At 45.5% G+C, this 22,791-nt stretch overlaps 1 protein-coding gene across 6 annotated transcripts in view; it reads right to left on the bottom strand.

Annotated features, from left to right (window-relative positions):
• The window catches only part of LOC148318612 (cadherin-7-like), an 87,136-nt gene that overhangs the window by 59,219 nt on the left and 5,126 nt on the right, over window positions 1–22,791 (bottom strand). For all 6 annotated transcript variants that reach the window (XM_088282390.1, XM_088282395.1, XM_088282392.1 and 3 more), the window contains one exon: window positions 11,861–11,939. The gene's annotated coding sequence lies outside the window, so the exon portion shown is untranslated. The remainder of the gene's footprint in view (window positions 1–11,860; window positions 11,940–22,791) is intronic.

Here is a 22,791-nt window from a genome sequence, read left to right as displayed (position 1 = left end):
ATCCTGATCCGAATCCTAATGACGCGCCGGGCCGGCTTGCATTCAGCAGCCTGTGTGTCGCACAGCCGCTCGGTCGGGCTTGGATGTGTGCAGCCCCTCCCGCCTCTGCAAAAGACACTCTGAAGTTTCTTGTGCTCAACACTCTTGCTGCTATTCTGCATTACACAGTACTTACTCGCTGGAAATGAGAAAGCCAGCTTTTAAGTCGGATGGCCATTTTGTATCCATTGAACTGTTTTGAATAACAAATGGAGGCCCCGCATCTGGAACATTCAATTTCACCATTTCAAGGGCAAATGTAAACACTGCTAAGCGACAAAAAGAAATGAAATGAAATCGAAAATGCTAGTCATGTTGATTGGGCTTTTCCTTCTTCAGAAAACGAATCAAACCTTTAATCTTCAATAATTTATCAGCCGTACAAGAGCCATAGGGTGCGCACGGTGGAGTCCGGTGCTTTAGCGCAAATCCACTAATCATTCCCATCTCCCAAAACTCTCCGTGCACTTGCTGAAGTCGCACATCTGGAACTTCAAGGCCCATTTACATTTACACATCAGAAGTCGGTGCAGATTAAAGAGAGATTAAGTCGTAGGCGCCGATAGAAGTGCGGCCTGCCTATGATGTGAGATCAGTCCGGCTGGAAGCGGTTGGATGGTGGCGGATGAGATTCCACTCCAGATAAGAATGTTTAAGGCGTCCCCGACCTTTGAGTGCAGCCGGCAGACGCTAACAAGAGCTTGAGAAGCCTGTCCGAATGCATCCCGCGTATTTCGGCAAAACTATTTGCTTTTTGGGGGGCCTCAGACACAAGCGCAATGAGGCCAACGTATCGAACAGTTGGAGAACTTTCTGATTGTTTGGGAGACTTCATTGCTTTAAGCAGAATTACTTGGAGTCAACTTCTGTGAAGGCTGATGCGACTGAAGCTAACTTTGCGCCGCAGCCATTGCGGCCCACGGGGGGCGAGCGCTTATGCACATTCCCATAAAGACGACACACAATCACTTTAAAAGCCTTTTTCATGCTTGCGTGTCTCCTCCCGTCGGCATTCAGGTGTCGTTTTTTCATTTGCTGTAACGGCGGAGCGGCGTTTTTCAATTAAGCTTTCCTTCGACCCACCCCCCGCCCCTGAAAAAAAGGGTGGCATATGTTCCCTGGCTTTGGACAGCAAGTCTTGACAGCATATAACCCAGATGCTCTTTGTTCCGCTTTTCCGGAAAAGAATGTCACCTTGCGTTAGGCACAATGAGGAAGGAAGCCGGCAAACAGAGAGCGCAAACAAGCCCAAAATGAGGACAGGATGAGGCTTGGTGAAGAGCAGGACAGGGCGGCATGGTAACAAGGAAAAGGCAAAGGAATCGGCTTTGTCATGACATGTCGTCTCCCCCTCGGTGCCAAAGCAGTCAGGCTGAAAACCGCCGCCTGTTGCATTCACGCCGGCCCACGGTTGCTCACGGTCGCCTGCTTGGCAAAGGGCTTGTTATCTCCAACCTCCTAGCGTCTCTGCCGTCTCTTCATGTGCTCGCCACGTTCCTCTCTCTACAAGATCCGGCATTCTTGCGGCTATGAGCATGGCGCCGCGTTTCCCGGGCTTGGGCATAACGAGCAAAACAACAAACAGCTGCCCTTTCGGCTCCCGCGGCGAGACGCAGGTGAACGCGAACGGCGTGACCGGCGGGCGCAGGTGTCGTTGGCAGGCGTCTCGATTCCTCACATTCAAATGCATAGCGTGGCAAGTGGATGGCGAGGGCTCCCGTTGGCATCCTGAGCCGTCCCCACGGCGACAGGTGAAGCCCCACCCCCGACCCCCCGAGTTTGCAAGTTTTCCCACGGAGTGTTGCGTTTGCCTTCATGACCATTTTGGCTTACCCAAAACACCACGCTCCAGTTTAGCAGTTGTTTTGAAGTGAAAAATTGGGAACTCCGTCAGATGACTGTACTTAATGATGACCAGACATAACAAACGCTCGCCTTGGAAATTGCGACGAGAAGTCTGCCAAATATGACGAGAGGTCGGGGCTGTGATGCCTTGCTCAAGGACACGAAACTGCAAAGGTGGCAGGCAGCCAGCGAGCTCGTCTCATTAACGTCGGGGAGCCCGTTGAATTCAATCCCATCCTCGTGAGTCAGTCGTTGGAGGACACGCACAAGAAAAATATCTTCCTCAACTTCCCTTTCTTTTTTTTTTGTTTCGTTTCCACCCTGTCGCAAGTACGTCTCCAGCAGGCAAAGTGAAAAGAAAGTCAGACGTCGGTTTTAAGATAAGACGTGAACGATAGACTTTGCAGGTTGCGGGAGACGCAGTTTAAAGAAGAAGGAGAACAAGGACAAGGAGCGTTTTCCTGATGCAAAGTTACCAAGAGGACTGAAAATATCTTTTTTGCGTTGCTCGGAGGCTGCAGAATATCGAAACAGGAGCGCCATAAATACGAGGTTGGAGATGAGATCCCGCTCAAAGCGTCTTGATGAATGCTGATCAGATGCACTGTCGGCTTGCATTGTCGACAATTACAATAGCAAATCAACAGAAATCAATGACGACGAGCGTTCATTCGTTCGGCTTTGAATTCACATCAAAGCAGGTTTTTTTTTTTTTTTCCTTCCCCTTTCTGGCTTTTTGATTTCCGCTGCGACTGATCATGTGAAATGAGAAAAAGTTCTTCTCTAGTGCGGCGGAACGAGCTCAAAGCTCAGCCCGCAGTGGCACAACTTGATGGAGCTGATGGCCACAGAGTGTCGAGCCTCTTCCAGAAAGAACCCCCCCCGGGGTGTTCTGTGGTTGAAGAGCGTGTATGCCCTCCCCCCGGCCCCTCTTCATGGTCATGGCAGCTGCCAAGCATGAGGAGCATTTGGTGAATAGAAGCTCGCTGACAGAACCTGATGTACTCGCCCATGTCCGTCACAGCTTTCATTTCCCGCGCCGGGCCATTGATTCCCTGGCTGGTTGACATTAGTGACACTCGCTTTTAATCTGTTGTAAAGCGCCATGACCCCGGGTGGCGAGTCTCCAGAGGACCACAGCAAACTTGCTGCTAGCATGTCACTTTCTGGAGGAAACTTTAAGCACGCTGACACCTCTGAAGCGGGAGGTTGTTTTGCCTTCACGGAGGCACGATCCCGTGGGGGGGGGGGGGGGGGGGGGGGTTACCGGGCGGATTGAGAAAAGACCTGTTTGAAAAAATTTTTTAGGCTCCAGAAAAGGTCTGAAAATTTGTTTTATAATTCATAGGAGTATCTTTGTACAGATTATCCCTCGACGGACAGAAAGCAACTTCTATTTCAATCTGTAGCGTTTTGCGAGCAGGGTGACTTCAAATCAAAAATCACTCCGAGTGGCTCTCAGCATCGAGTGCAAGCTTGAAAACACATTCGAGAAAGGTCGTCTGTATTTATAAAAATTGAATTAGGAAACTATCTGAGCGCAGCGTTGTCCGCCAGACATATCAGATTCAAGAGCGACGACAGTTTGAGCGGCCCCAGCTCGCGGGAAACGGTCATCGGCCCGCTCCGATGTCGTCAAGGCTGCTTGACGTATTGTTTGAGGAGCGTGAGAGGAGGCGGAGCGCGCCGCTGTAGACACAAGCCGCTTGTCTAGCGAGCGACATTAAAGAAGGTCTCTCTGAGAAAGGGAGAATTAATGCGCGCCATCCATTTGTGCCTTTATACAAGAAAGTGACATATTTCAGGCTGACACATTTTAATTAGGCCATCAATAGCCTGCCGACGGCGGCTAATGGTGCAAGAGACGCGGGCGGGACAAGTTGCCGTCGCTTTAACTCGCCTGCGCGGACATTTAAATGGCCCTTTAAAGCGTCGTGTCCAGACTGCCGTTATTTACTTTTCTTCCCCCGTGCTTAAATTGGACATCGTTTTCACTCGGGAGATCTGCATCAGCTGTAATTTCGGGAGCCTTGTGTTGCGCAGATAACACACTATTTACAACACGCACTAAATGGATGCACCAGATTTGTTTTTTGCTTATGGTTACGACTTTTGTCCATCATGTTCAATTTCGTCCATAAGCAGTTACGTTCTCGTGGCTTTTCTCCGGGTATTACGCTTTTCTCCCACATTGCAAAAACACGCATGCTAAGTTGACTGAACACTCGGAATTGCGATTGTGAGCGTGAATGGTTGTTTGTTGACGTGTGCCCCGTGATTGGCTGGCAACCGGTTCAGGGTGTAACCCGCGTAATGCCCGAAGACGGCTGAGATCGGCTCCGGCGTGAAGAGAAGCAGATCGGTCGGTTTGCGACTACTTTTACAAGCGGCCTTGAACTACGTGTTAAGAAATAGCAAAGACAGCAAGAAGCAAAAAACTAAAAGCCAACGATTCCACCACAAGATAAAAGTTGGGAGGAATGACGCCAAGAGATGCTCGCTAGCCGTGCTTGAGGCATTTTTGGTCGAAACTGAATTCTTTCTACTTCCTATCAATAGTCTAACTGCTTCTTTTGTTGGACCAAAAAAAAAAAAAACATGACAAAAGCAGATTGGGGGGTCTTTTCTGGAAGAAGAAGCCGCCGCCCCTCCTCGCGAGCCGCTCTTCAAACCTCTCGGCAGAATAAATAAGATAACGGCGAGCGATGAGCGCGTCCATCATTCAAAGTGGAAAAGGGTAATTTAGCCCGGCCCTCCTGACAGCTTTACAACTTTGCGCGCTATTCCATTTTAATTGGCAATCATGAATTAACTGAATGAGAGCGCCGCTCGCCGCCGATGCCGCTTTTAATTGGCTCGACTCGATGAGTTCCTGAGATAAAAGCAGACAATATATTCTCATGATGGGCAAGTCGTTTGTTGCCATGTAATTAGTCGTCAGACAAATCAAGCCGCGACTTGCACCTCCTCGCTCCTTCAGCCGAGACGTCACGCGGGATTTAAGGAGCACCTGCAAAGTGTTTTATGGCGAGGCGCTGGCGTGCTCGCTTTCAACGCCGCGCGTCTTGTTGTTCGTTTGTCTCCAGCAATTATTGATCATCCGGAACAAGGTGGCCTGTTCCGGTTGTTCCCATTTTCCCCAACATTAGATCATTTGAGCAAAAAAAGGGACGCTGTTTGTGTTTTAAAAAAATAAACTGAGCACCGAAAGCATCAGAAATGCCTGGAAAAAAAAAAAAAGAAGTTCTGTTTTGGTTCTTGCAGGACTACTTTGAGGTGGGTTCCTTCGACCACTGAACTAAATCTCAAACATCTGTGGGGAAAGTTGCAACATGCAGTCTGCGGCACTTTGCAATTACTAGAACTACGTTTTAAATCACATTAGTTTTTTTTGTTTATTTTTAATTCAGCGTCTTTGAATATTCCAGGAATATGTTCCGTCAGGCCAAACCGAAAGCAACGCCTAAGTTCATTGTTATAGGACTGGGGTCACTTTGATGTGTCCGACAGCCATCTTGAAATATTTCGTTTATTTTCTAAACAATTTCTTACATTATTCAAAGCCATGCTTGCTTGATTTTTCATTGGTTACGTACTGGGGCTGCTTTGCTACACCCAGCGCCGTGAATATATTTCGCATAAAAGAAAAAAAAAAAAAATATATATATATATATATATATATATATATATATATATATATATATATATATATACACATATATGTGTGATGATGAACTTATTTTTTTAATACTAGTACGTTCAGTTCTGAAGTTATTTCATTGTCCATCGAGCAAAGGAGAGCAAGCATTTTGTCCTCGTGTGTTGAGCGTTCTCCTTAATGATTAAAGACAATCCCTCCGGCACCTCAGACTCACCCTACACTTTTTACATATAAGGTCAAATGTTCAAAGCTTTCCTCCGCTCTGCCTCCCTTTTAAAAACAGTGAAGAAAAAAAAAAGTGGAGGGGAATTAAACATTAATGGGCTGATGAATAAATATTTTGTGTCTCCAGAACTCAGCACTTTCTCGCCGTGGCTGCAGCTCGCTTAATTAACTCTTCCTGCAGCCTTTTTGTAAATGAACACATCCCTTTCAGTGTCCTCCCCCCCAGCCCCAGTCGACCGCCCGTCTCGCTTTAATTTGCCGGTCAAAATTAGGAAAACTTTTTTTTTTTGTTTTGTTTTGTTAACACATCGGTATGCCACACACACACACACACACACACACACACACACACAGAGGGACACGTTATTACGATTCGACCTTAAGAGTCTGTATTTTAACTTACAGCGCAGATTTTATCTCCTGGGATGAACGTTTGCTTCGGGCAATAACACTCTCGTTCCCGGCACATGTTTTTTGTACTTACCAAATAGCTGCGAGCGCAAGATTTGGGAGGAAAATTGCAGATCTTTGTTGGGGGAAAGCCGTTAAGATACAAAATGTCATCACACCGCTCCCGGTGCCAAAGGAGTTGATAAGATCTTTTCTATCCGTTATTGAATGTACGCTACTTGCATTCTGCCGAGGCTGGCCTGATCCGTTGGGAAGTCATTGCATTTTTAAAAAGGCTTCAATTCCAAGTCCATTTGATGTCGGGGGGGGGGCGTGGGGGGGGGGATGCAGCGGGTGACTGGTGAGAAGAATTTCGTTAAGTCTTACATCACGACCTGGGGTGTAACAATTCATCCGGTGATCGCGGTATTCATTTATAATCCAAGCATCCTGCTACATCAAGCTCAAGCAAGTTGTCTCTCCGTTGAGACGTAGAACTGATCGAGACTGGACTTGGAAGTGTTCATTTGGATAACAACGTTGAAATAGAATTTGAAAATAATGCATTGAATTTTTCCAGTTTCCTCCCACATTCCAAAAACATGTATGATCGTCACTTAGTGGAGCCCAGAGTTTGAAGCAAACGTGGTGAAGCGGCATTTCGGTCTTATGCCGCACACAAGTGGAATACGCTCCGACACAAGTCAAGTCAGTCCGAGAATAAAAAATTTGAAAAGCAGATTAAAAACTTTGCCCCCACCGACCCCATACCTTTGACTACCGTCCTCTAAACGGTTTTAAAAATTGTTTTTCTTTTAGTCATTTTAGAAACCTACTTGCATTTCAATGTTTTTCAAGTGTGCCGTTGATGTGTTAAATGTTGCTGACGATGAGCACATCGAGTTGCCTTGTGAATTAAATCTGCAAGAGAAATAACGTTGCCGTGCCTTTGCCGAATGAAGTAACTGGTGACCGTTGCGAATTGCGACTGTTGCTCCGAGCTCTTCTTGGCGGCTTCCACTCGCCTTTTGTTTGCTTTTGTGAGCGAGCCATAAAAGCGACGACGCGTCATTAAATGTCAGGTCCTGCCGTGTCAATGGTGGCGGAGAAAGCCGGCGCAAATGGACAGGTCGCCCGCTGGAAGGTTCTCGCGGCGAGGGATCAATGGCTCATCGAACTCCCGCCGCGGACGTCATCAAATTCTTGGCAATGAGGCTGTCCAGCTGCTATGAGATGCAAACACGCGTGCTCAGAAAAGCCCCCGCAAATCTAACATACGTGACGGCCATCATATTGATTGCACGACCCAAGCGCGCGCGACCATGCGAAGCAGGCAACGGCGGCTTCGGCAAAGCACAAAGACGCAATCATCTGACAATGGGAGCGAAAAGACGGGCAGGCCAGTTCCGTCTAATGACGGCGCTAAAACGCAACAAAGAACTTGTCTTTTGCCCGCGTGGACAAGATGATTTGAGACAATCACGTTACCAAGGAGATGGCGAGAAGAAGAAGCGGCAGCAGGTCCATTTGGACGAGAGATACCGGCCCACTGTTCTTAGAAGTCGGACTTTGCTTTCCAAGTGTCCTTGACTTCAAGTCACGCGAACCCGTTTCAGGCAAAAGCACCATGTTGAAAAGATGTCGTCAGGGAACGGCTAAGCAGGTTAGCTAGGCTACATAGCTAGCGGCTAGCTAAATGTCCAAAGCGACTGTCGCCATCGCCTATTTGGACTGAAAACACAGAAAAGGCAAATTTTGCAAAACAAACACAAAATACCTCCAACTTTAGAAATCCAAAGACTCGGATGCAAACAAGGAGATAGACAACAAAGCTGAAGAGATTTGAGAAGAGCTTCTCGCACACATTTGAAGGCATTTCTCTTGAGTTTGTTTTTTTTTTATTTTCATGTTTCTAGCGAGAGAGCCCATGGCGGCATTGAGGACAAATACTCAACCTAGTGGAGGGAGTGTGTTGCTCAGCTAGCTTCCTTCTTGCCTTTTTGTCAAGCTAACCGCGTTTTGACTCAAGGACGACAAAATAATTGACTCATTCACGGCCGTGGATGTTTTTATGAAACCCGACCGTTTACTGCCACAGACGACGACAACCGTCAAGCATTTATTTATTATTATTTCAAATTCAAGGTCCAGCTTGTGATATTCAACTTTGTAAACCACAGTAATGATGAACGGATCCCAGTAGATGGCGGTATTGCAATCATCTTGGAGAGGAGGATAAAGATCGATTATGAAATGTTGGACGTCCGATAAGTTCAGGCATGTGACACAAACGGATCACGTCACGGTTGGTTCATGGAGAGAACGAGGAGCTAACAAATGCTCTTATTTTTGTTTTATAGTTTGAGGCGTCATGAAAGCAAAAAATAAATAAATAAATTTTCTCGTGCTTGAAATGTTTCACTTTTTGATCAGAAATCGATATTTTTGGTGAAACCAACTCATGTTCTCACAGCCCAAGAAAGCCAAAAACATTTTATTTCGGTTGAAAAATGAAGACTCCGAACTCTTTTAGTCGGTTCCGCACTAATATTGTCACAGAAGAGAATATTCTGCGGTGCTTGTCTCAGACAAAAGCACGAAAGTGGCCTTTGAAAACGGCATCAGTGAATGAGTTGAGCGGAATTTCTTTGGGTGCTTTAATTGAAGTTTTGAACGGTTTTATCACTGCTTTTTGATCCGCAGATTAAGATAAGCTACGTAGCTTTAGCAGCCGCAGATTGCACCTGAATGCGTCTTCAACGACTTTGAACCGAATATACTTTTGGAAACAAACAACAGGTAACAACCTCGAAAACCTTTGCAATCCAACGCAATATATTATCGGCTCATATTTGGCTCCTCATCTGACGCAAACGAGGTGAAACTCAAGAAAGTTGGAGTGGATTTACAAGAGTTCGACACACATTTCAAGACAATCTCCACAATGTCCAAGTTGGATGTCGAATCGGTAGAATGCCGGCTAAAAATGGTCGTTTTGAATGCATATGAGATACGTTAGCGGGTCCACGGAGACGTCTTCGGAGGATGACGGCGGCGACGAAAAGTGCTTGTGGTGTGTTAAGAGTCCGCAGGCTATTGGCAGAACGATGTCTCTCGCCCGGAGGAACGCAAACAGCCAGACAGGCAGAAGAACAATCGGGATTCATCAAGCGGCCGCCTCGCGAGCCCCTGGATCGTGACCGACTTAAATGAATTGGTCTATCAGCGCCACACCTGAGAGTCGCTCTCTGCGAGTGTGTCAAGATAAACTCTTAAGGATCCTGCGGCGCGGCGCGGCGCACTGCAGCAAGGTCATCGTCACCGTTGCATCAAAAGGCGCCGCTGCCGGGCCGGCTTTTTTCTCCTCTTGTGTGAACTTCCATTTTCCAGAGGAAACAATTAAGACTCGTCTGTCAGCAAGGCGCTAATACGTTCGCTCGCCATTCCGCGCAGGAAGCCGCCGCGCCGCGCTCATTTGTGCTGCCGTCATTAAGGCCTGATGTCTTTCGGCAAATGTTGCTGCCATATTGCAGGGAGGGTTCTTTTTTTTTTTTTTTTTTTTCGGGGAGGAGATGATATCTTCAAGTTGCGAATCATCTCAAATCGTTTCCCAGGCTCAAAATGGTGACAGGTCCTTTCCAAAGTGTCCCAGTTTGGCAGCGAGCAATCACTGGGCCGCCGCTTGGATGTCGTGACGGTTATCAGATGTGACAGCTCGGACCCAATCAAGTGGAGGTCTTTAACAAGTTGTTGGGTTAGTACAGAAGGTGACGGCGAGATTCCATCTGCAATTTCTTGCCTCACCTTGCTGCTACTGATGTTTTTGGCAAAGTTGGAAGTCCGAGGAAAAGTTCAAAAGTGTCCGTTTGAAACAACACGCAAAGGTGGTGGAACGGCAAGGTCAAGTACTTTTTGTTGGCGGACAGATCACAAGATGAATATGAGACAAAAGTTGACAATTGCTGCGTGGGACTGGAAATGTGACAAGCGACGGTTTGAGGCCGCAAGCGTGAAAAAGTGGAAAAAGCTGTCCGACGGGTGATTTGCGATCCGGACTTTTGGGAACATCCCTTTGGGCTCCTGCAGGTCCATCGGAGATTGCGGCGGCAAGATAAAAGCCAGGCGGCTAACACATTTACAATGTAGAGAGCGGCCTGCTGTATTGTGCGCTTAAAGACAATGCAGAAAGAACAAAATTGGCAGGCAGTCAAAGTGTCATTTTAAGACAAACATCCGCTGGCCAAAAGGGGGATCCTTAATCTCCAAAGGGCTTGCTTTCAAATTTTATTAATGGGACATCTTTTCTCTACGTTGTTTTTATTTTTATTTTATTTTTTTTATTTATTTATTTATTTTTATTTTTCCTCCACTGTCGCATTCCAAACTAGCCGAGTTGTGTCATCATCTCACGTTATTGGGGGGGATGGCTTTCTACGTTTCACAAAAGCAACCACGAATACGACACTGACCAAGGCCAAGACTGAAAAATAAAGCCAAACAATGGGCTGCTCCTTTATTAGGGATTTGCGGAGTCCTGAAAAACAGCCCAACGCGGACCTTCACTGAGGCCAAACTATTTACAAAAGCAGAAAAAAAAAAAAAAAAAAAACTGACAATATCTACAGAATATGCCCTTATTTGGGTTCTTAAAATTCCAAATATCATGCCTGGGATTTTCAACTCAACCCGAAAACTGAGTCACTGTCGGACGTGAGTCAGAAAAGTTCAAGGACTGGCACCACAAAAGTCCTCCTCTGCCAAATCCTCTTCATTTTCTATTGTGGATTTTTGGCTGCATCACAGTATTTTTGTGCTGATCTTTTTTGGAACAAGGATTAACGTTCCTACAAATTCAGGAGGAAAGTGTGACGTGTAAACACGCAACCGAATTGAAACTGTAAAAGCTCATCCTGGCTTCAAAATGTTAAGTGAAAGCACAAAAGCGTTGAAAAAAACCTCACCCACGCTTCGAACTCTAATTTGTAAACTTAACTCCTGGTCTGAAACGGGAACCAGGCTTAAAATGTAAAATCACAGCGGAATTTTCTTCCTGCTGAGGTCGTTTTTGAGCACGGAAACAAACCTTATTTATCGCGGCTTTTAATTGCATGCCGCGAGTCCACAAACGTCAAACGTGTGCTACGCATGCCGCAGGCTTCATGGCTGACCTTATTACCACAAGTCTGCTCGTTCCAGTAAAAGGTGTTCGACTAATCAGTTCATCTCCATTTCTAATTCTAATGACATTCCAAGAATGTTCACTGAAATGTTGGTATTCATGGAGAATACGCTTTGGGTCATGACTGGATTATTAAAAATTTGGATGGAAAAAATTCAAATGACTTGAAGAGCGGCGTCAGAGAGGAGGCAGCTTGAACGAGTGGCGGCCTCACACGCATCGAGACGCCGCTCCTCCTCATAAACGAGTTGGAGTGCTTCCAAAAGCTCTTTATCTCGTCCCACTTTTTCGCCAAGACGAAGCTCAACTACTTCATTAAGTGTTTGCCTTCATTTTGTGCTATTCCAGGAAGTTTATTTGTTTGTTTTAAAATAGCGCGAAAAAGCCACCGGAGGAAAACTATCGGCGGCGCCGGGGAACATTTCAAATATCCGGGACCCATCTTCACGTACGTGCGTGCGTCTCTCACGGGCTTTGAGAAACATTCCAAAGATATTTAGCCGTCGTGACGGGAAACTTACCGAGCGACTTGCAGCAGGCAGGAAGGAAAAACTTTGGGCCAAGATGGCGAGCGGTGGCAGCTGGCTGTCGCCGAGTCACCTTGAAGAAGACAAAAATGAAATTTCAAAAATATTCATATTTCGGATTTTTCTCTTTGTGCTTGGGTCTTTTTTTTTTTTTTTTTTTTTAGTACAGATTCGATGAGACGGCCCTCAGTTCACGGCATTGTATGCCGCTGAGACTCGTTAATGTAGCGGAAGGAACAAGTGGCGTATATATTTATATTAGGATCGCGCACGGGTGACCTTGCTGATTTCCACACAATGGCGGCTCGATGTTGCGCTTATTCACATTAACGAGATGTATCGTTAGAAAAGGACGGCGCCGAGGCTCGGCTCGCTCGCTCGCTCGCTCTCAATTTATTATTGCCAATTATTTTTAGTTATTTCTGTTTGTTTGCTCGGGGCTTGGATTTGAAGTTTGTTTGCGTACATGCTAATTTTAAACTCAATTTGAAACTCTCATTTAGCTAATCTTCGCATCCTACAATGCACTTTGAAACCTTAAAACAAACAAAAGTCAAGTTCAAGAAATCTCGTTCATCGCAATAAATGCGAATCAATCAGAAGTCGTTTTTCTGCCTCCTCATCATCAATCCGACTCCCATCTGCCAGCGGACTATTTACGATTTATGATATGATTATTCGACAACGACGTTGTCATTAGGCTTAATTATCCATGTCTTAACGACGGACGGCGCGGAAGCCATCTCCATCGATATTCGCCGTGACGAGGCGCCGTTAGCGGGTTGAGGGCTTTCTTCTCATTCCAACAAACGAGCCGTCGCGGTGTTTTTCTCGCCAAACCGGATGTCGGATGTCGTGTCACAAATATTTTTCAAGGCTTACAGAATGATTATATGCTGATAATATTTGCTTTGTTGACACCTGAAGCACCTGAGCAGGACTTCTCTTTCAGAAAGTACCAACAACAACAACTTTTGTTTGATGCAAAATTATGTATTTACAAATGAAGAAAATTTGACTTTTGACTAACTTTTCAAAATACTTGCACCCAACTTAGTAGTAGTAGTATTTAACAGTGTGCGTGCATGGTGACCGACAAGTGTGTAAATGACATTATCGCTTCTATGACAAAATTGAAATAATCTCTATCATTTTTTTTCCGTGTTTTTGCATCCACATAATTTGGATCCACTGTGATCTTATCCACGCGAGACCCCGCTGCCCTCTGATGGCCATCATTAGTGGATTTTTTTTTTTTTTTTTTCAAAAGGTTCCCAGCCTAATGATAAAACTAGAATTGGCCAAGACTTTTTTTCTCAGCCAATCCCCTCCCAGAAAAAAAAATAAAAAATTCAGGTTACTTTCACATTGCGAGCTTGTAAACACATCAATCATTTTTTTCCTATAACAACGTTTTCAAGCTCAAAATCCTGTTTAAGTTTTAGCTGAATCTCCCAGGTTAGCCTCGTAAAAGCGAGAAAGTCGCAGAATGAGACGACGACATAGAATAAGAAAAATAACGACGCAGAAGCAGAAACGAAATGGAGAAAAGGTCCTTCGTGCCCGCGCTCCATAAAAGCGGCGCGTGGAGCTCTTCCTGTGGGCGTTTAGCAGAGCATAACTCTGCACAATTAGGCGAGCGAGCGAGCGGCGCTCTTGCGATGAGTGCGTTGTTATGGACGTTAGTTATGGCGAGGACTTGATGGCGTTATTACAAGCACGGAAGAGCGCCAGGCCTCGGATGCTTTGTGCGAAAAGGATGGCACGGGGAAGGCAACTGTGGCCTAGACAACACAGGAACAGGCTAGGCTGTGAAGAAATGTCCTGTGCTAAACCCCAAACTTGTTTTGATACCTACATTCCTTTCTTAAAAGCATAACTTCAAAACAGAAACCTGTCGAGGAAATCTAATCGGGCCCCAAGCCGGGCTTCAAAACCTCATTTGACACTTTAATCCGTGACCGAAACCAGAACAACGGCTCATAACATTCATTTAAAAACCGAACCCTGGCTTGAAACATGAACTTAAACATGAACAAGAATGTCCCAAAAGCAACGTTGAATTATCCTAATGCGCAAGTTTTATTATGATGTCAAAGAAACGTGCAATGGCTTGGCCTTGGCGTGAACATATGCTTGCAAAACACTATTCTGCCGCTAACCCCGTTGTGGCCCCGCTAACATTTTAGCTCAGCAAAAAAATAAAAATCTGGAAGAGAAAAGCGGTGCAGATGGAAGTCATGCAACTGCGCGGGCAAAACATTTGATCGCGCATGGCTCTCCGCCAAACGTCGTTTTGTGTGTTTGTTTTGTCGCCGACGAGGACGCGGACGACTTTCACGAGGCTTTGGGTGCTAACGTTATATAGCAGCTGTTGTGGGAAAAAAAAAAATCTTTTACGGTCATCTGTCAAGGTTAGCGTGCAAGTCTGGTTTAGCTATAAAGCCGCGTTAGTTAAGATCAAGGTTTAAGAAGTGGAGGCCTGCGACAGGCGCAGTAAATTTGCCGTTCTTGTCCGACATTGTTTGGCAAGTTAGTAAGGAAAGTCGAGTAAAAGTTCTCATTTGTTGATGTTGCAAATGTGTGCCATAGAAAAAAATGTGGATTTGAAAGAACAAGTATAAGAAAGAGGTCATGCGAAGGAGGAATAACAACAAAAAATATTCATTCTTGATAAATAAATTCTTGGTGATGAATGAAATGCTGGTTTATTTTGGCTGACTGCAGCATACTTCTCTCTCGCTCTCTCACTGCTGTGCTGGTGGCCCTGCCTGCAGAAGCAGATTGGCCCGCCCACAGCACCATCTGATTGGTTCCTTGTGCAGTGGGTTCGAGCCAATCAGCCGTAAGTTGCCTGTTTGCTTTTTCATCTCGAGTCACACGCACTGCGGCAGAGGTCCCGTGAGCAGGTCCCGGAAGGTAAGGCAACAGACTTTGCCGAAATTTCAAGAAATGTCAGTCTCTTACGACTCACGACTAATAGAAAACTATTTGCCGGAGTAAACAGCTAAAAACTGCCGAATTTGCACCCCAGTGATTTTCCAAATGTTACGTGAGTGGCATCTCAAGGCACAACTTTAGCGCCATTTAGGATTGGCCAACTTGACTTTGTGGCCGACCTGCGCCAATCTGACGGATGCGTGTCCAAAAGGTGGCACGTTGATGTCAAGGTTAGCCGTTTTCAATATCTATAAGAGGCCCGGTCCATTTGCGCTATATTGGCTTTTTGGTGGCGGGGCCCATTTGCGTTGCTCATTTGGTGTGATTTAGTGGCGGGCCGTGTGTGCTCTGGCATCTATTCATCTGTGTTTAACATCTCCAGGGCCACGGGTTCACCCGCTTGCTCGTGTTTCCCACCGGAGCTTATTAACCGCCAGCGCAACCGGTAGCACTCCTTGTTAATTACATAAATGGATATGAACGCGGCGAAATAGAGCACATCCCCCGTTTTATCCCATAAATCAGCCCGCACAAATCTGCGTGCGAGTGCGGCGGGAGGTATGGCTGGCGGTTGCGATGGCGGCGGCGCTCTTGCCGCCTTCTTCAATTCCCACGTTTTTCCAAAGAGTAGACTTTTGTTAGTCGGCCACTTTGACGCAAATGTCGGGCGGGCTATAAACGGAGACATCAACGAGATAATCTCATTAGGCAAGTAAATAAAGTGTGAAATGAAATGTGGCTTTGTACTTTCACCTCCAGCGGGGGTTAAAAAGTCCTTATCGCTAATTAGCTCCTTTTAACGCACTTGTTTACTTACTGCATTATCGAGCAGCGCGATCACATTTTAAAATGATTTTGTTCATATAATTACATGAAAAGAACCGAGATGGAGATGGGGAGAGAGAGAACGCGAGCGAGCGAGCGAGTCGGTGTCATAATGGCAGTTGAACACGCAAAAGCTACGTGTGCTATTGCTAGCTCAAATACGTAATGCTGAATAAATTTTGCAAGCTAGCAAACATGTAAAAATTGCTTTTTGTAATCGTCTAAAAAGTCAATGTAAAATGTTCGCAAAGAGAAATGTGTGCTTTTGTCAATTTCAACTTCAATTTAATTATGACAATAAAATGTGCAAAACGGTGGCTTTGCACGCCAAAGATTCTATATTTTTATTCAAAACTGTCAAAAGACAAAAAAAGTCACTTGAAATGCATTTTTAGACCGCCCGCTAACAACATCTGACGAGCGAACCGCGCGTTACCGTCACCATTTCGCTATTAGCTCATCTTGTACACCTGAATGTCGTACGGCGCGTTTCCTCTTGAGTCAAGCCAACTTTTCTTGGCGGAAAAAAGTACAGAGAAGGACTTAAATGTGTCTCTTAATTTCCAAACTGCCATAAACTGTATTGCGCGCTGATCACCAGGGAATTTGCGGAACGCTAAGTGATCAATGGTGAGCAGGTTATTAATATTTTCTTTTATGTGCGAGACTTGAGACGTCCCTCTTCCCCCCCTGCGCCGCCACCAAAACAACAGGATTATGAAAAGGACCAAAAGGCTTTGATGATGCTTGATAATATACGTATGTTGCTGCCACGTAAAAATAGAAGTCGCAGGAGATGCCGACCGGCAAAAGTCACACTCGCTTTTGAGGTAGCAAACTAAAAATACCAACAACAACAACAACGTGTGCGCTTTTCAAGAGAAGGCAACTTGGGTAAAGAAAGATTACAGGATATTTTCTTCAGTCTTCCCACTAATCTCAGGAAAATGCAAAACACAAAAAATATATATAAATAAATGCTTCCCACCTCTTCCAAATCAACAGCATTAATTGGCCCACTGCTGGGCCCGCTGTAGCTTTCCCCGCGGCTTTTTTTTTTCCCTCGCTAACCTTGAAGGGAAAAATCAATTATTTCCTTTCAGCCCCGAGGTGATCCAACAACTCCCTCGCCGCAATCAGCAGCTACATCACAACACATTACCAAAATACATACACGTGGATATTTGGCTGGTTTTTTTTACGCCAATTTCTTCTTGGCTAATGAAGGAGTGGCTCGAAGTCATCGTTTATTTCCTGGTCGGATGTGCGGTCATTCCCGCTGCCCACTTTGTCTCTCAAGTGAACTAATTAGCGATGCATGGAAAACCTTGACTTCAATTAGCTACTTTGTCTCAGTCACCAGGTGGAAGACAAGCAAATCAATTGCCGACGTCTTCGCGTACACTGCTACAATATCCAAACTTGAGTCCTTGGATGTTTGAATATATTCAGGTGGGGGGTGCCAAAATGAAATTGGAAAAAAGCGAAATTGTTTTGCCGTTTCCCTGAAATGGCACCATCTTCATTTGTTTGGATCATTTCAAAACAAGCTACTGCCACCTACAGGACTGAAGTGGAACAGCAACAGTATGACACTTGTTTGAGATCTCTTGTATATGCAACAAACAATTATTACAGCATATATATATATATATATATATATATATAAATAATCAGCCTTGATGTTTTTTGTGCCAGGTGCAGCACAGAGTGAAAGCAAGCAGACAAGGACACAGAACACAAACACTTGTATGCCTTGAGGGAGGTAATAATCAAAGGAGTCAAGGTTTCAAGAAGTAAAGCCTGACATAAAAAGAAACACTGCAGTTGTGTCCAAGGATCCAAGCCACAAATTTCAATTTGGAAGGTATTAACTTGGCGTTGATGGGGGAGTCGACTTCAAGGCGAAAAGCGGCGCATTGGAAAATCTGAATATTCATGTCACACGGTCCACCCTGCAGCAGATGGAGAGGACCAAAGTCCAGTCCCCCAATGGAATTGATTGGGGATTTACAAAAAGATAGTTGTCATTTGTACAGCTGAAATTGGGGGAAAATACTTTAGATGATTCTAGCTTAGTTTTTGTAAAAACAAAACAAAAAAATGTATTAAATGAACTCATACAGCATTCCGCCAGTTATCGGTCCACATGTGCGATTATCTTCTAATTCGCCAAAGCGTGTAGCGCCACCTGTTGCTTTGGCATGCACTTGACAGCCTGCTGGTCTGTTTTCCACGTGCCTTAAGAAAAAAAAAAAAAAAAAAAAAGTATGATATCGTTGATCCACTGTGTGTTTTTTTTTCCTGCCTCATTATGGAGTGTCGATCCCTCAAGTCAGTCTGAGGGAGTCAAATCAAATGACAACATCTTCCTTATTGTCTCCAACGCCGAGCGGATCGATGGCTTTCATATGAAGGTGACTTCCACGACGTCTTTCCGACTCCCCCCTCCCAAAAGGAAGCGCCTCAAATCCTCATCTGATGGAGGCTTTGCGGGGAAATGTCGCCGACTTATTTTAAAGCCGGCCGGCCGGCTGGCCGGTTTTGGGCATTTTGTAGTTAACACCTGAAGGAAGCTAATTAGCACAAGACCGGCGTGTTTAATCACGTTGCGCCAGTTCGCCACGGCCGCCTCTACTTCATTTATTAAAACTATTATGACTTTAAATGAAGCCATCATTCACTGTCATGCCTCAGACATTTTGGGCACCCAAGGTCTAATCTTTTTATGAGTCGCGAGTGTGTGTGTGTATGTGTGTGTGCAACTGTTTTAAATTAGCCGCGTTAAAATGTGTGAGACTAAACTTGTCCCTCCATACGACATTGTGCACAAACAGTTCCTCGCCGAGGTGGGAAGAGCATTTCCTCGAGTGACGTTTTCACGGGCCTAGTCTCGTCAAGAGTGAGTTTTTTTTAATTTTTTTTTATTAATTAACTGCCAATCTGAACTAACATGCTTAACACATGATTAAAACGATCGGTGGGTGGTAAATCATCTCTCTCAGTGGCCATCTTTCGCCTCTTTGCAAGACAACACCATGCCCGAGAAAAACAACCAATCGGAGACGGCCGGGCCTGTTCATGGTAAACCGTCAAAATGATCCAACTTTGAGTGAGTTAGGCCCCGCCCATAATAGGAGGGGGGAACGAAAAAATTCTCTGCTTTTGGATGAGCCTCATTTGGGCGAATTCCTCGGTGCGACTCAAACACAAACGATAGCTCGCTTACATCATCAGCATTTCAAAAATAAATGCTAGTCGCACAAAATATTTGTATATATTTTTTGCCGTTGTTGGCATTTATGAGACAAGAATGGCAGCATGTTGAGTCGTTTCAAGGGCACGCTACCTTTATTTACACGGACTACTTGACATTGTAGCGTGTGTCCCTTTTTTTTTTTTTCTCCCCCCCCATTTAGTGCCACGCAAACTAATTCCCAAGCCATATTTTCCCTAAATGTGAGGCGTGTACTCATTTTAGTGAGCCGATGCCGCTTATTTCCACTTTTGATACGTGCGCCGCTTTGCAGCAGGTTTTCGGCCTCCCAATTAACATTGCGAAAACTCATTAAGAGCCATGGCAGCTTTGTTGGTGCGTGACTTCCACATACGAGCGGCGTAACGACGTCCTTTGCGATTGCGAGCAGATTGAAGGCGATATATATATGTTCCACGCCGCGCCCGTTAATTACATCCAGCAGAATGCCGCTGTGATTAGGTTTGATTCGTCAAAGAGGCCGCTGATTTATTCCCCCACTGCGCCAGCGACCAGATGTTTAATAATAACGCTCGACGTCCAAAATGCGAGCAACATACGCAACAGCGGCACGGCTAATGTTGCGCTGCGTAAACGGCCGCTCTTAATCCCGCAGGAAGAGGAACATCGACGAGCACAAAATCACGACTCCAACAACTTCATTTGCATCTTAAGAGGAAACAGCCGAGCATATGGTTGTTTAGGGCTCCCTTGATTATGGAGCGAACTACGTGCTGATGAAACATTTATAAACAATAGAATACACTAACATACGCTTATCATAATTTAGTCGCACGTATGTGAAGGCTGCGCGGCACTTTCTGGAAAGAGACAAAAGTGCTCGAATGCAATGCCCAAGCGAGTTAGTGACAAGTGGCCAGGCGGGCCTTGGCGGGCGTGACGGATGTTTCGTCCCAGTGACCCCACCCTCCTCGTTAAAATTAAAATTACGGGCCCGGGAAGAGCAGCGGCTTTCAGCTGTCCAAGATGAAAACCGCCAGCGAGACCCATCAGGACAAAGTCCAAGACAAAGCACAATTTGGGAAAGTATGGCTTTCAACTTTGTGAAAAAAAAAAAAAAAAGCCCAATGGAAGTGCAGGATTACAATGCAAGTCAAACACACAAAAAAAGGAATTTGGGAATAAGGCTACGGTCACACTGCATGCTATAAGTGCCAACTCGGATTTTCTTGTTAAATCATTTGTGTAAAAATTAATTAATTTCAAGAATTTGTGCTAAAAAGTGACCCGACCTGCCGTAAGAAACGTAAATTCGAAAGCATCTTCATTTGATGACACCAACATTGTTGTGAAACAGTTGTCCCACAAAATCTCTGAACCAGCAAAAAATTGCATCACAAGCTAAAAGCGAGCAGAAGCAGATGGTACATGTGCTCAAAAACATCTTGCAAGCCATCCAATGGCACGGAAGGCGAGATTCCAAATCAGAGCAACATTTGCAGGAATAATTGGCCTGACCAAAAGTTGGACCCGCCCAAAGAACATTTAGCAGACCAGAAGGCGAGATTCAAAATGTTTCTAAAAGGCGTCTTGCTGGAAATTTGATGGCCCCGAAACCCTAAAAAATGTCAAGTTAGCCAAACATTTCTGTGACAAAATGCGCCTCGAGTGTTCCACAAAACCTCCGAAAGCACAAGCTAGCCGCATCAGGCCAACGTCGAAGATCATCGTGAGCGCCGCGAGCTGAAGCGTCGCTTGTACGGCAGCGAACAAAAAGCTCGCCGACGTCCGCCATGGAGAACACGAAGACTCGGGTGCAACGCCATATGATTGCAAGAGTTAGCAAATTTCTTCTTCTTCTTCTTGCTTTAATCAGGCGGAAATTGATGATGATTAGCGGCGTCGGCGGGAAGCCCTTGGCGGCGCGCTGCCTATTCTTTGATGTTGTTGTTGTGGATGTTGCGCCGCCCCGTCATTTGAATATCACAGAGAGGGAGCGCCGAGTCGGCCACTGGCGGCGCCTTTGTTTGCCGTGATTAAAGCAGGTGTCGCGCAGGGTTGTGTGCCTTAATGACACTTCGCATTTAAATAGCTGTCACTTGCCTGTCAAGGGGGAGGGGCACCGGCGGGGGCGGAGGGGGGAAATGTTTGTTTTCCGGGCCCTCCGACGTACTTGAAATGCATCTCGTTTACATAAGCTTAACCTAGCTTTGCAAATGAGCCAGCTAAAGTTTGCAAACCTGGAAAGACGTACGGCAAACTTTCAAGCTAACCCACTTGCGAGAGTGGACGGAAAAGTCACAGGGAAAAAAAAAAAAAGGACGGAGAAGGACGGTCGACTGCGGGATGGAGTCACGCTTTAGTAGCGGCGCCGCAGGCCAGCGATGATCTCAATCAACAATTGTTTAGAGTGAGGGTGTCAAACATACGGCCCGCGGGCCGGCTCGGGCCCACAAACAGGTGGTTTGGTCCGTGAGATGATTTGGTCAAGTATAAAAATAAGGCGGTCAAAACAAATGTCAAACATAATATAATAATATCAGACATAAATGTGCTAAATATGACATTTTTTTCTCCATGTGGCCCCTGAGCTAAAATGAGTTTAGAGCTGAAAATTGGACCGAATCGACCGATTTCAACGTCTCCACTATAAATAAACGCATCTTCAATTAAGAAGGGCCCTCCGTTTATTTTAGAAACCGTCCAAAAGTTTGCCGAGCACTTCATTCGAGACAGCCGCGCACTTGCTGTGTTTTCTGTCATTTCTCACCTTGTGCGCCTTTCACTTTGAACCAGCCGGAAAAACACGCACGAGTTGGATTGGGTGGCATGTTTGCTGAAGAAAGAAAAGCAAAAAGCCAGCCAGGCCACGACAGACGACAAGCTGCCAGCTGGAAAAAAAAAATTTTCTCTGCACACAGAATGTTTTGAGCTTGTTTATGAATTATGTTTTACAAGACAGCCCCGCACATGCAAGTTATGCCAAGAATTCGAAAGTTGAGCCCAAAAAAAATTTAAAATAAAAGTACAGTGACTTGACGGTGTATTTTCTAGATGAGAGTCTCCCCCGGAATTTAGACTAGAAAACGAAATAAACACGACAACGGCGTCTTTTCAAATATGTATCCATCCCAAATCGCATTCGACTCATTCAGGTTACTCATTACGCTCACCTATCGATCGCTTCGTCCTGCGAAAAGGAGATTAGCGTCGCTGCGATCGATAATCATCGCTCTAATTGGGAAGCAGCGGCCAAAAAGTCGACTCGCTTGTCACGTAAACAAAAGAAGAAGAAAATATATGACAGGATTTGTTTGGCTATTTTCTTTTGAAGGGAAAATTGACTAATTGAACGCAATTACGACGCGACTCGAACATTTGCATTTCGGGACAAGGTGGGGCGGGTGGGAGGACGAGGGGGGGTGCCATTTGCATGTTGGTGAGCGAGTTTGTAGATTGATTTGTGCGTTAGTCGTCTTCTTTCTGTGTAAGTCACTTTCACTTTTTGTTTTCGGGTAATGCCAAAAATCTGGCTTGAAAAAAGTCATAAGATGAATATAAATTCCAACGCTGCAACCCGCCCGCACGATAATTGTCTGTTGGGCTTTATGGAGTGCAAGTGAATTTTGGGAGGCAACAAGTCACTCGTCGCCAGTCTGGAGTGCGAAGCGAGCCCAAAGTGACAGATGAGCGTTTTCGCGCCTCCTCCACTTTGTGTCAACCGTGATGAGAATATATCGCGCCCTCCAACGAAAGTCGTGCTCGTACATCCTTGCGACCAAAACGAGACCTCGGGGTTTGATGTAGCAACTTGCAAGTTGGAGTGGTTGCCCCCAAGATTTACGGCCAAATAGTCAGCCGGTCAAGTAAATGCGTACGGCGTCAGCCAAGCAAGCGGCAAGAAGCGGAGCGGAAAAGAGGAAAATGAGTTACAAGTTCGGAA

Source organism: Idiotropiscis lumnitzeri, chromosome 19 (genome assembly GCF_059441095.1).
Source record: "Idiotropiscis lumnitzeri isolate Australia: NSW breed Sydney's pygmy pipehorse chromosome 19, RoL_Ilum_1.0, whole genome shotgun sequence".
Classification (NCBI taxonomy): domain Eukaryota; kingdom Metazoa; phylum Chordata; class Actinopteri; order Syngnathiformes; family Syngnathidae; genus Idiotropiscis; species Idiotropiscis lumnitzeri.
The sequence above is the reverse complement of the archived record's forward strand: the minus strand, read 5'-3'. Positions and strand labels throughout refer to the sequence as shown.